Genomic DNA, 15,305 nt, shown 5'->3' on the forward strand with positions numbered 1-15,305 from the left:
TTCAATGGAAGAAACATTTCATCAGTTTCTTCATCATTATTATGCAAATTGTTCTGACCATTGGTCAACGACCATGAGTACAGCTCACAGAAAGTTGGGGAATGGTTGAAACCACATCATCGTAAGATGGTGATTTGCAGCCGTTTAGAGAGTTTTTCCCTTTTCATGTAAATGGCCCTCGGATTTGAGCAGGAAGTCAAGGAGGCCGTTAACATGAAAATGGAAAAAAAAAACACCTCTGAATCGAGGAGGGGGACTAAGGGTCCATCTTTTTACATCTTACAATGCATCATTGCAGACTGAACAAAAACTGCAAATGCAGAAGCAGGAAGTGAAAATTAACCACAACCTTACTACTTCCACAAGAATAATAGCAGGGGATATCCAGGGGGGATAATAGCAGCCAGGTGCTGCTAATAAAATCAACTTGATTAAGTGAGTGCCAACAAGTGTGACCAGAAAAACAACGGTTTTGGCAGTTTGCTGGTCTGGAGAATTCAAATGGGTTAAGCAAAATGTGAACAACTATAAGGCCATTTCCAAACAATTTGAAGTTTGTCATTCTATTGTAAGAAATATTATTCTCATGTGGAAAATAGTAGTTGCCATTTTTATCAAGAGTGAGCATGCTAGCAAATTCTTCCCAAGATTAAACCGATCAATACTCAGAGAAACGACAAAAGTCCAAGTGCTGCATCTTGGAACATTCAGCCATCATTTAGCATGTTCAAGATCATAACATTAAAATTAGCAAAAGGCTTAACTGGTGTGTGGATGTTTTGAGAAAAAGTCTCTTTTCTAAAAGATTTTTCTTTGAACAATGTTGAGTCAAAAATTCTGAAATTTTGTTCACTTCTTAAATGAAATTTAAAAAACAAATACTGAAAAAAAAATGCCACATGAGAAGAGGAGAGTTTGTAACTGATCAGTCTATTGAACCTCTACAAATAGTCAAAAGCAAAAATCACATCTTTCATTTGAGGTTTCATTTATTTATTGTCCCAATATGCAGAATATTAGAATTTCACATATTCTCCTGCATGCTTTCGATGGGTGAAAGACACAGAGGCGGCAAGATGCATATTCAAAATCCAGGGGCGTAGATTTGGCATGGACGGAAGGGACATGTCCCCACCAATATCCAGCGATTATTGAATTGTCCCCACCAATAATTTGATCTCTTCGAGTAAAGAAAACAAACCCGATAGAAAGAAAAAAAACGATCTGTCAACGTCTCATTCACCCAGCGGTGCAGAAAGAGTTAAATTACGTTCTCTACTGGAGTCCTACCTCATGTGACAAATATGGCCAATGTGATTGGCTGTGCTTTTTAGGGAGTTCTGTTTAGTTTTAGGGAGGAGAGGAGGATGGCAGCAACAAGGAAGAACCTGGCTATAAGAAAGTATTTTTCAAAGAAACCTGTAAGTCACTTAAAGTCAAGTTCACTCATAAAATGTGTCCGTCATAATAACGTTACAGGCTATGCTAGGCTTTGGCCCACATCAGTCTAAAATTGTATGTAACCATGAATAACGTGTTTTGGAAACTAACTGCACAACAGGCAGCACTATCAGTTCTCTAAGTCTCAGAGCAGCATTTCTAATTTTGATTGAAACTGTCAGAGAAAACTGCAGACTCGAGTAAGCCAGGATATTAGTTTACAGAGGCTGTTAGAATTATGTCTAACGTTAAAATGTTGGTGACACAATAATTTCGTCCTAATGGCACTGACATATTCATAGGGTTAATTTTTGAGACAAAATATCATGAGGTAGTCATGATTTTGCAAATATTCCACCTTGTTTTAAAAATGCACTCACCCTACAAACATTACTGATGAGTCAAGATCTGCACAAACTGACAGAAACACTGAAGCAGCTACACATTTTATTCTTATTGTCATGTATGTCCTATTTGTCAGGTGACAGAGGCAGCTCTGCCATGTTGTAGCTCAGAGGTGAAGAGGCGAGGTCACAGGTGACTGACTGATGATTTGGTGCTATAGATTAACTAGTATTTATCATCATAACAATTGTTAGGCTGCTGATGCAAATTGATTCGTTAGTGTATATTTGACAAAGAATCTGAATTGACATGTCTCACTTTTTATATGGCATGAATCAATGTATTATTTTATCAGGTAGCAATATGTCCTAGTGCAGGGGAAGAGCCAGGGCCAAAGCTGAGGCACATCAAGCACATAGTAATAATTTTAATCTGAGGATAAAACGCAGGTACTTAGGATGAAAGATACTTCAGTGCTCTCAGGAGACTAAAAAGATGGCTACGGTCAACAATGACTCAAATGAAATTAAACAATGCTGCTGTGTGTCCACCAGGAGAGACTGGACAGTATAGATGTAAAACAAACATGCCAGCAGTTTATCTCAGTTAACGAGAGGAGCAGGCATGTGTTCGGCTCCTTCACATAGTGGACATTGAAGTAATGATGTTAAGTGCTTAAAGTCATTTTCTTTTATTGTCATGACTGTATTTGAAGCTATTTTTATTTTTGTATGATACCTGATTTATATGGAATGTGGAAGTAAACTAAAGCCTAAAATACTTTAGTCAGTCATTTGTTTAATAGTAATTTAACATTATATAATTCGCATATAAAACTATGAACTGTAATTTTAAATGGTTTTAAAGCATGCAGAATAGCATATGTAGGCAAGTATATTTCTCTTTTTTTTTTCTTTTTTTTTTTTTATCAAGAAGCAAAGACAAAAAAAAAAGAAAAAAAAAAAGAAAAGGCAGGGTTCGATGGTAGAATCATCTGTCCCCACCAATGCCAAAACCAAATCTACGCCCTTGTCAAAATCCCAACAATTTAGAAGCTACGGTATATGCAAGATGCTGTAAGCCTACAAAAATCTTTGATGAGCAGTGTGAAACCACCTCATCTTTAGTGATGGGGTTATTTCCAGCGTGCTCCATATTCTGATTAACCAAATGCATGGATCACCTTTTTAGATGTTAAAGATGCAGCAACCCTGTTCCCAGACAGGGCAGCAAATGCTGTCTCTGCTCAACCATAAATTCCCCCAAACCCTGCCCCCAAACAAATGTGCTGAGCAATAAAAAGGTTTCTGGTGGAGTCTGGAGAAGGCTTCAGTGTAGTGGGGGCGTTGCAACTGTATAAACACTGGAATGATGGCTTAAACAGTTTAATTCCACCAAGACCCAAGAATGACCTCCATGTTTAAACTTAGTGACAGGATGGATATGAAACATGCAGAGGAACCCCTCCCTCTACCCAATAAGCTGGTTGTCAGTTTGATTTGAATGAAGTTGGATGAAGAAACTGTGTTTTCCTCTTCTTTTGGAGACATTGTCATATGCTTAAATGCATGTAGAAATATATGTTATGACCTATTTGCTTCCATAGTTTGTTATAACCTCAAAATGAACACTGTACCTCCCACACACACGCACACACCTATAAAATGCAGAACTATATCTTTCCATATCATAAATCTGTAGCCAAACCAGAGGTGGGGGAAATAGTGCCTTTGTCTTACTTAAAATTATGTTTTAAAGACTAAAATAATACTATTTTTACGATCAACAATATATTAAAATCACACACTGCTTTTAAAGCTTTGATTTGTATTTTTTTTTAACATTTGTGATTTTATTGCAAGCTGTCATGTTAAAATCTAGTTTTGTCCACCTGTAAGATTTATATTGCCCTGAACTCTCAAGATAATGATAAAAAATCATTTTAATGTGGTTATTCATGCCTTAATTAGAAATAAAGGGTTAAATAAATTGAAGCCACATCCAGAATAAAAAAATGTGATGATAAAGGAACACAGAACCCACTGTGGGATAACCTATGATGTAAATGCTCTGTATATTATCAGTAGTAATATACCTACACTACAAGGCTGAAAACTGATTAGATTAATGTCTGATGATCTTTTGTGCTTCTTCAAGAGAGAGATACTCCCATACAGCTTATGACAAAATTTAATCCGAAGTGATTGATGGCCCTAATCATGACCTTTTGACCTCCCCCCTCCCCCCCGGAAGTGTGTAATTTGATCCCATAAGCGTGTCGAATTGCATCCGGAGAAGGGAGGGGGGAAACCTCCGGAAGCGCGCCATCTGTTGTTGGGAAAAAAAAAGTTTTTAGAGGGAGGGAGTGCAGCAGGGGAGGAGAATAAAAAGCAGAGAGGAGTCCGTCACAATTTCTAAGGCACAGACGCAAGATGGATTTCCTTCTGCAGCCCAGCAGCGTTCCTGTGTCCGATGAGATCTGCTCTCCCAAAGAAGAAGGCTTTGAATATGACATATTCAAATACAGCATATTTACTATGGAAGGCCTCGATCCGGACCTTATGACCCTACCGGAAATACTCCGGAAGTGTCTAGTCATTTTCAGACCTGATGCGTCATGTTCCCTAAGCATGAGGGGAGGGGTATGGTTCCTGAAGCACAGCGGTGATGCAGCAGATGATTCTGTGATGTATAGAGAGACAGAGCGGCAGTTAGTTTTCCGCAAACTCATAGTTTGAATTCTGTTTCGATATTATGACAATTTTCTCTGTTTTTTACAATAGCGGGTGTAATTTTACTTTCTTAAGCTGCACCGGCGTTTGTAATGGGAATAAAGACTGACTTCCTGTAGAGATTTCAATAGTATTTTATTTTCCTATAATACAGACGCTGTAAAAAACCTTTAAGATACACCATAGCTTGTGATGAAAAGAAGAACTTTCTATCCGCTTGTAACCTACAGGCTGCCTATGTGTAAAAAATGAATAAATATCCCTTAGTGAATACTACTTTTCCTTTTGAGAGACTGAAAAACAAACCATAATTGCCACGACAGGCGATCTTGTTTCTCTCACACACACACACACACGCACGCACGCACGCACGCACACACACACACACACACACACACACACACACACACACACACACACACACACACACACAGTTTAACAAACCAGAGCTGACACTGCCATCCTGTCGTCTCATTAACTGACTCTGATAATGTAACCAGAAGGCCTCAACTTCCGTTCATCAGTGATAGCAGTGTTATTGATTATGTAATTATGTCATCCTCATTTCTCCCTTATGTGGTAGATTTTGAAGTTGATATTTTTGGATATATTGTCATCTTATAAGCATTGTCCTATTTGTGTTGAGCTTACAAATGAAGTGCCAGTAAGGAAAAAATAAATTTAAAGAATAATGAGGGCCAGACTAGACAAAAGATTTTCTTGATAGTCTACATCAGAGGTTAATTAGCAATGCATTAAATTAATTGGATGCAACTGAGGATATGATTGTTAACCAAGAAAAAATGGATTCAGTAGTAACAAAGCTTGAAGATGTATATAAAATTGCAGAGGTTTGATTTGGTATGTTGAAAAATGCTACCGTAACTATTATGAAGAGAAGAATTAGTTTAACATTGAGTGTAAGAAGGAATTGTGTTAAGGCAAAGACTTAAGGAAGTGTTAGAAACCTAATAAGTTCCAGATCCTGCTGAGAGAGAAAAAAAAAAAAAAAAGAACTCTGACGGACGTGTCTTTTAATCTTGTCAACAAATCCTTAATCATCTAAATCTGCCATTTATCATCTTGTAAAATGTTCCCTCTGCTTCTGTTGCACATCTCCCCCCGGACACTCTCTGCTTCACCAGCCCTGTGCAGCTGGTCCAACCCCTGCCTGCCTCCTTAAACTGGGGTGTTTAAATCTCTTTACCTCTGTTGTGAACTTCACACAAAGTTTGTGGTAACAAAATCAAACTGACGAGGATCTCGTTTGAAAAACACACACACTCACGAGACAAAATAAAAACAGACTGCTCAAAGCAAAAGCAGAGCCCTCACAGCTGGTAGTACAAACACAGTGACAACATGCGTATCAGATACCCTCAGTGCCAAAAGCATAAATATGAAAAAATGTGATCACCAAGAATATCCTAACAGTCCCTAAGCTGTTGTTGCTCATACTTACTGAGTTCCCTAGCTACTTCCTTACTATGTCAGTAAACTTTTTGAAAAGGAAGCTGCTGTAGATTTAAAGAAACACCTTAATTGAAGCAAAGGCAAAAAAATTGGAATGAATTTTATGTGACTGTAAAGCCAACAATAAGTGAAAATCCAAAAACGCCTCCAATCCTAATGATCTTCCCCCTCTCTCTCTCTCTGTGTGTGTGTGTGTGTGTCCTCACAGAAGGAAGGTCACGACAGGAGCTTTTTTCAATCAGTTTTTACAAGAAGTGTAGCTCATACAATGGTATAAATGTATTATTTGCGATACTTTATAAATATGAACCTCTAAAGATTTTGAGTTCGTGCACATTGTGAATCAAGAATCTAAATATTTGTATCACAATGATTTCTATAAAAGCATTTTGTTTATGGGGATAATGTGACAAATCTTTTGTGACCCTATTAATGATCAATGGTGATTAAAGAGGAACCCTGGCTCTGGACATTTTCATGACAAGTGACAGCGCAGACATCTACTAACGAGAGAACATGTTTTATCATCATAAACACGGTGATAAGACGCATCGTTAAAGCGTCACTTCAGTAATGTTGACTCATGTTTTTAATAATGACTTTAAAACACTAAACTCTAATTTCTGTGGTTATTTTAAGTTTACAGAATATAACATGTGGTAAGACGACGAGTATTACTTCTCATGTTATGTGTATCTATTTATCATGTATGCTACTTTGCTCTGTGGACTGTAAAATGTTTCATTGTGTTCATGAAATAAACCAGACTTTCACTGTCTGCATCTTTTACTGTTTTTCTGCTTTTGTTCACTCCAAGTTTGACAAAACCTACAGATATCCAGAGTTAACTCACTAACAATGCGGAGCAATCTCAGTGTATTTAGCTGCTTTTTCCCTGAACACAACCAACCGAGAGAAACGCCTGTAGGCCTCACTTTGGTCATTTTGAACGCTGAAGGAGATTTGTTCAATAGACACCTTATACTAGTGTTTCCTGCACTTAATCCATCACTACTATGTTCTATATAAATCCAGATTCCTTTTATAGTTTGCAGTGAAATTTGTTAAACCGTTGCTTAATGGGACAGAAGTACAAGTCGCTCTTTACTAACACATTTGTAGATGAGTTTAATGCTGAACAACACAGCTAGCAGTCTCACACACTCTTTAGGTTTTTCAAGTTATGTGTGTAAGGGTTTAGTCTATCAAACCTTACCCCTTTCTCCTCAGTATCACAACAGTATGACTCCCAAAGTACGGCTCAGTAAACAACCTATGATTCTAAAGCCAGAACAGAAAGATACAGTTGGAAGATGAATGATTGCGTTTTTATGATGTGTAGTAAAACGACCCCCTCTTCTTCTTCTCTGTGTTGTTCTTGTGTGTGTGTGTGTGTGTGTGTGTGTGTGTGTGTGTGTGTGTGTGTGTGTGTGTGTGTGTGTGTGTGCCTTAGAAGTCAATTAATACATTAGCCATACTTAAAAAAACATCTGAATTTCATTTAGAACTGAGATTCTAAGTTGTAAGGAGGAATCTTATGCACAGCCAGAAACATGTTTCCCCACTTTCACAATGCTGAGGTGCCAAATCCACAACCCCCAACAAATGGTTTATTACACGCAGGTGTGAAGGGCAAGCTTTACTTACACAGCCTCACACACAGTAGATTTTTAAAGTTTTTTTGGGTACAGTGGTTTAGCCACAGATGCAACATCCACTTTTGATAAAGATCACTCCACCTGTTTATTTCTTAAGAAATTAAGCATCTTTATTAAGCTCTTTTTTATACTCTTATTCAGGAAGACCAGGAAACACTTGACCCCTGTTTCAATCCAGGGGGTCAGTGTTGACATTGTGGAGGACTATAAATACCTTGGAGTACACATTGACAATAAACTGGACTGGGCTAAAAACACCACAGCACTTTACAGGAAGGGCCAGAGTCGTCTCTATTTTTTGAGGCGACTGAGGTCCTTCAACATCTGCCAGAAAATGCTGAGGATTTTCTATGAGTCTGTGGTGGCCAGTGCGATCCTCTATGCTGTTGCATGCTGGGGGAGCAGGCTGAGGGTCGCAGATGCCAACAGACTTAATAAACTGATCCGTAAGGCCAGCAATGTTGTGGGGATGGAGCTGGACTCCCTCAAGGTGGTGTCGGAGAGGCGGATGCTGTCCAAGATAAAGACAATGTTGGATAACACCTCCCACCCACTCCATGACATGTTGGTCAGTCACAGGAGCTCGTTCAGTGAGAGACTGAGATTACCGAAAAGCACCACTGAACGACACAGGAAATCATTCCTGCCTGTGGCCATCTCCCTGTACAACGCATCCACTTAACACACTGTTTGCTGCTACAGCTACACATGTTTCTTTTCCAAATATTTATTTATAAGTGACTTATGTATGTATGTATGTATATATATGTATATATTGTACTATTCTTAGTTAGCGTATTGTCTGTCTTGTCTTAATGTTGGTTTAAAATGGAGCACTGTAACAAAAAATAATTTCCCCCAGGGATCAATAAAGTATTCTGATTCTGATTCTGATACATGTCTACACATTAATAGACACCGTGTGCTCTGAGACGTTATAGTCTTCTACTTCTGCTTCCATCGGTTTGCATTTTAAACTCCCAGCCTTTCAGGTTGTTATGAACGGCTTATATTTCTAACATTTTGTGATATAAAAGTGAACCATGTTTTTTTTTTTTTTAATTTTCTGTTTGATGGAAGGACTTAAGACACGAGTTATTTAAACAATTCTAAATGACAGTGTGATGGCCATAGTACTTTATGTGGGCCAAATGTGTTAAGGATAATGTTTATCAATGTAAAATTGCAAAGAACCTTTGAATAGATTATAACATTTTGTAAACAGTTACCTCAGAAGCTGTACTGGTAGATCTATGTAAGGTAAAACTTTCCACAGTACTTCCACTTAAGTAGCTAAACACATAAAGTCACCCTTACCAATAATCCACTGCTCCTTGAAAAAAAGTAGCACAAACAGACGACTGACTGAGCAATGATAAGTAGAGCTACCCGAGGCCGAGACTCAAGCAGAAGAAAATTAAAAGTTGTTGTTTTTGTGGCTCGAAAAATTAAAGAAAGTATGTTTAATAATTCAACAAGACCCGCACCTTCAACACATGTACATTCAAATTTTGGAACAGGCTCAACATTGCTGCTGTTCAATAGTTTTTATCCGTTTGAAAAAGTCATTTTACGGCTTTAATGTTTCCAGCTGATAAGGAGAATGAGTGCATTTCAAATGTGCGTCCAAAGGCTTTAAACATCTGCTTTGTCTGTAACGACAGTATCAAACTACAGAGCATTGTTTTTACTAAAATTCAACATTTTCCGATGAAAATTTGGCTACTTTTTTTTTTTCTTTACTGTAACACCCACCTCAATGCCATTTTTAGGATATTCTTGGTGATCACATTTTTTCATATTTATGCTTTTGGCACTGAGGGTATCTAATACGCATGTTGTCACTGTGTTTGTACTACCAGCTGTGAGGGCTCTGCTTTTGCTTTGAGCAGTCTGTTTTTATTTTGTCTCGTGAGTGTGTGTGTTTTTCAAACGAGATCCTCGTCAGTTTGATTTTGTTACCACAAACTTTGTGTGAAGTTCACAACAGAGGTAAAGAGATTTAAACACCCCAGTTTAAGGAGGCAGGCAGGGGTTGAACCAGCTGCACAGGGCTGGTGAAGCAGAGAGTGTCCGGGGGGAGATGTGCAACAGAAGCAGAGGGAACATTTTACAAGATGATAAATGGCAGATTTAGATGATTAAGGATTTGTTGACAAGATTAAAAGACACGTCCGTCAGAGTTCTTTTTTTTTTTTTTCTCTCAGCAGGATCTGGAACTTATTAGGTTTCTAACACTTCCTTAAGTCTTTGCCTTAACACAATTCCTTCTTACACTCAATGTTAAACTAATTCTTCTCTTCATAATAGTTACGGTAGCATTTTTCAACATACCAAATCAAACCTCTGCAATTTTATATACATCTTCAAGCTTTGCTACTACTGAATCCATTTTTTCTTGGTTAACAATCATATCCTCAGTTGCATCCAATTAATTTAATGCATTGCTAATTAACCTCTGATGTAGACTATCAAGAAAATCTTTTGTCTAGTCTGGCCCTCATTATTCTTTAAATTTATTTTTTCCTTACTGGCACTTCATTTGTAAGCTCAACACAAATAGGACAATGCTTATAAGATGACAATATATCCAAAAATATCAACTTCAAAATCTACCACATAAGGGAGAAATGAGGATGACATAATTACATAATCAATAACACTGCTATCACTGATGAACGGAAGTTGAGGCCTTCTGGTTACATTATCAGAGTCAGTTAATGAGACGACAGGATGGCAGTGTCAGCTCTGGTTTGTTAAACTGCAGAGACTTTCATTCACAGAGCGCAGGAGAGTTGAATACATTTATACCATTGTATGAGCTACACTTCTTGTAAAAACTGATTGAAAAAAGCTCCTGTCGTGACCTTCCTTCTGTGAGGACACACACACACACACAGAGAGAGAGAGAGGGGGAAGATCATTAGGATTGGAGGCGTTTTTGGATTTTCACTTATTGTTGGCTTTACAGTCACATAAAATTCATTCCAATTTTTTTGCCTTTGCTTCAATTAAGGTGTTTCTTTAAATCTACAGCAGCTTCCTTTTCAAAAAGTTTACTGACATAGTAAGGAAGTAGCTAGGGAACTCAGTAAGTATGAGCAACAACAGCTTAGGGACTGTTTCTACAATAAAGAGGAATTCATCATCATCCGCAGTTCATCAAAAAAAAAAAAAAAAAAAAAGTGCCATTAAAAACAATTCAGCAGATCCTCAAAGTATGGATACAATCTGTTTTCAGCTGTAGAGGTACGCTTCATGTACTTATCAACATGCAGTTTAGAGGCTTGCATTAGAGTGCTTTGGTACTTGGGCCTCTTTTATTTAGCACGGTTATACCATTGTGTATTTAGCTATATAAATATGCTCAAGAGTCTATTGTATGTTTGTCATGCAATTAAAAATTCAAAAATATAATTTTTAAATCAGTAACTTTGCAAATTTAGAGGAAATGTTTTTGGATAACAAATGTGTCACATTTTCAACAGGGTTTGAATAATCAGCGTTAACACAGAGACATTTATGCGCTGGGTATAACAGACATCCTTACCTTGGAGCAGAGAAACACGGTGTATTGTTGCTTTTCTCTATTGTATAAGCAGCGCCCGACTGTCAGAAACGCTCTGTGTGGGTAGCAAAGTCGGATCCGACGCACATCCAGGAATCCGTGTGAAAGAAAGGTCTCGCTGCAGCTAGGCTCTCAGGATAGTCAGGCTTTTATTTATATTTGCATTCTGGTGCGTTAAAGCAGCCTCTGTGTCCCGCTTGGATCCTCATTCCGAAAATTCAGATATTTAAATAAAATGGTGAATTGGCTAGTGATGAGGAGCCACTTAGATCCGTAAAATGAGGTTTGATTAAATTAAACTCTTATGAACAGCTATGAACTCTACCTCTCTGCTGATGTGTTCCAAACAAGCAATGTTTTCTACACGTCCAAACTGTGTGCTAACTACCTCACACCGCTGTGTCTGGGATCCGAAAAAATAAAAAGTTAAAACGCTATACCTTGGGGGAATTGTGAAGTGCTGAGGAAACTACTGTGTGTCTGATGGGGTGTTTTTATATAGGTGGACTTGGTTTCAGTTGGCCTCTGACATGATAAGATAAAATAAAGGAAACTGATTGTAATGGAACTACAGTGCTGGGATGCTCTTGATAAGGGAGCCTCTTTTATTGTTTTATGACTTGTTTTGCTGACTGTTGAGGGCCTAACTGTAACCAACTCTGTCTAACTGTTGCAGAGTTAAGAATCTGTAGTTTTTAGAAGTAACACAAGAAAAGTTTATTTCTAAAGGAATACCTGTTGTTTGTGGTGCTCTATTTAAAACTATTAGTGTCATGAACCAAAGTTCAGCGCACAAGCTGGACCCAGAAGCAGAGCCAACACACACAGGAATACGAGAAAATAAACTTTATTTTAACTGAAGGTGTCCCGGGAGGGTAGAAGGAAAACACGCGTGAAACTCGAGAAACCAAGGGACCGGGAGATGAGTCGCGCAGGAACGCCGAAAACGGGACTGTGGGAGGCTGCAACAGAAAAAGGACAAGAATTATTGGGGCGCGGGGAAATAGCAGCATACGTGGGGGAAGAGTATGAGTCTTACGGTGACAGCGGGGCCGTGGGAGCCGGAGGGAGGGGTGAGGGTCCGCGCTAAATTTGCAAAGTTACTGATTTAAAAATTATATTTTTGAATTTTTAATTGCATGACAAACATACAATAGACTCTTGAGCATATTTATATAGCTAAATACACAATGGTATAACCGTGCTAAATAAAAGAGGCCCAAGTACCAAAGCACTCTAATGCAAGCCTCTAAACTGCATGTTGATAAGTACATGAAGCGTACCTCTACAGCTGAAAACAGATTGTATCCATACTTTGAGGATCTGCTGAATTGTTTTTAATGGCACTTTTTTTTTTTTTTTTTTTTTGATGAACTGCGGATGATGATGAATTCCTCTTTATTGTAGAAACAGTCCCTAAGCTGTTGTTGCTCATACTTACTGAGTTCCCTAGCTACTTCCTTACTATGTCAGTAAACTTTTTGAAAAGGAAGCTGCTGTAGATTTAAAGAAACACCTTAATTGAAGCAAAGGCAAAAAAATTGGAATGAATTTTATGTGACTGTAAAGCCAACAATAAGTGAAAATCCAAAAACGCCTCCAATCCTAATGATCTTCCCCCTCTCTCTCTCTCTGTGTGTGTGTGTGTGTCCTCACAGAAGGAAGGTCACGACAGGAGCTTTTTTCAATCAGTTTTTACAAGAAGTGTAGCTCATACAATGGTATAAATGTATTATTTGCGATACTTTATAAATATGAACCTCTAAAGATTTTGAGTTCGTGCACATTGTGAATCAAGAATCTAAATATTTGTATCACAATGATTTCTATAAAAGCATTTTGTTTATGGGGATAATGTGACAAATCTTTTGTGACCCTATTAATGATCAATGGTGATTAAAGAGGAACCCTGGCTCTGGACATTTTCATGACAAGTGACAGCGCAGACAACTACTAACGAGAGAACATGTTTTATCATCATAAACACGGTGATAAGACGCATCGTTAAAGCGTCACTTCAGTAATGTTGACTCATGTTTTTAATAATGACTTTAAAACACTAAACTCTAATTTCTGTGGTTATTTTAAGTTTACAGAATATAACATGTGGTAAGACGACGAGTTTTACTTCTCATGTTATGTGTATCTATTTATCATGTATGCTACTTTGCTCTGTGGACTGTAAAATGTTTCATTGTGTTCATGAAATAAACCAGACTTTCACTGTCTGCATCTTTTACTGTTTTTCTGCTTTTGTTCACTCCAAGTTTGACAAAACCTACAGATATCCAGAGTTAACTCACTAACAATGCGGAGCAATCTCAGTGTATTTAGCTGCTTTTTCCCTGAACACAACCAACCGAGAGAAATGCCTGTAGGCCTCACTTTGGTCATTTTGAACGCTGAAGGAGATTTGTTCAATAGACACCTTATACTAGTGTTTCCTGCACTTAATCCATCACTACTATGTTCTATATAAATCCAGATTCCTTTTATAGTTTGCAGTGAAATTTGTTAAACCGTTGCTTAATGGGACAGAAGTACAAGTCGCTCTTTACTAACACATTTGTAGATGAGTTTAATGCTGAACAACACAGCTAGCAGTCTCACACACTCTTTAGGTTTTTCAAGTTATGTGTGTAAGGGTTTAGTCTATCAAACCTTACCCTTTTCTCCTCAGTATCACAACAGTATGACTCCCAAAGTACGGCTCAGTAAACAACCTATGACTCTAAAGCCAGAACAGAAAGATACAGTTGGAAGATGAATGATTGCGTTTTTATGATGTGTAGTAAAACGACCCCCTCTTCTTCTTCTCTGTGTTGTTCTTGTGTGTGTGTGTGTGTGTGTGTGTGTGTGTGTGTGTGTGTGTGTGTGTGTGTGTGCCTTAGAAGTCAATTAATACATTAGCCATACTTAAAAAAACATCTGAATTTCATTTAGAACTGAGATTCTAAGTTGTAAGGAGGAATCTTATGCACAGCCAGAAACATGTTTCCCCACTTTCACAATGCTGAGGTGCCAAATCCACAACCCCCAACAAATGGTTTATTACACGCAGGTGTGAAGGGCAAGCTTTACTTACACAGCCTCACACACAGTAGATTTTTAAAGTTTTTTTGGGTACAGTGGTTTAGCCACAGATGCAACATCCACTTTTGATAAAGATCACTCCACCTGTTTATTTCTTAAGAAATTAAGCATCTTTATTAAGCTCTTATTTATACATGTCTACACATTAATAGACACCGTGTGCTCTGAGACGTTATAGTCTTCTACTTCTGCTTCCATCGGTTTGCATTTTAAACTCCCAGCCTTTCAGGTTGTTATGAACGGCTTATATTTCTAACATTTTGTGATATAAAAGTGAACCATGTTTTGTTTTTTTTAATTTTCTGTTTGATGGAAGGACTTAAGACACGAGTTATTTAAACAATTCTAAATGACCGTGTGATGGCCATAGTACTTTATGTGGGCCAAATGTGTTAAGGATAATGTTTATCAATGTAAAATTGCAAAGAACCTTTGAATAGATTATAACATTTTGTAAACAGTTACCTCAGAAGCTGTACTGGTAGATCTATGTATGTAAGGTAAAACTTTCCACAGTACTTCCACTTAAGTAGCTAAACACATAAAGTCACCCTTACCAATAATCCACTGCTCCTTGAAAAAAAGTAGCACAAACAGACGACTGACTGAGCAATGATAAGTAGAGCTACCCGAGGCCGAGACTCAAGCAGAAGAAAATTAAAAGTTGTTGTTTTTGTGGCTCGAAAAATTAAAGAAAGTATGTTTAATAATTCAACAAGACCCGCACCTTCAACACATGTACATTCAAATTTTGGAACAGGCTCAACATTGCTGCTGTTCAATAGTTTTTATCCGTTTGAAAAAGTCATTTTACGGCTTTAATGTTTCCAGCTGATAAGGAGAATGAGTGCATTTCAAATGTGCGTCCAAAGGCTTTAAACATCTGCTTTGTCTGTAACGACAGTATCAAACTACAGAGCATTGTTTTTACTAAAATTCAACATTTTCCGATGAAAATTTGGCTACTTTTTTTTTTTCTTTACTGTAACACCCACC

Source organism: Copadichromis virginalis, linkage group LG7 (assembly GCF_057382275.1).
Source record: "Copadichromis virginalis isolate Kocher_CV1m ecotype Utaka linkage group LG7, C_Virginalis_male_GT1.1, whole genome shotgun sequence".
Classification (NCBI taxonomy): Eukaryota; Metazoa; Chordata; class Actinopteri; order Cichliformes; family Cichlidae; genus Copadichromis; species Copadichromis virginalis.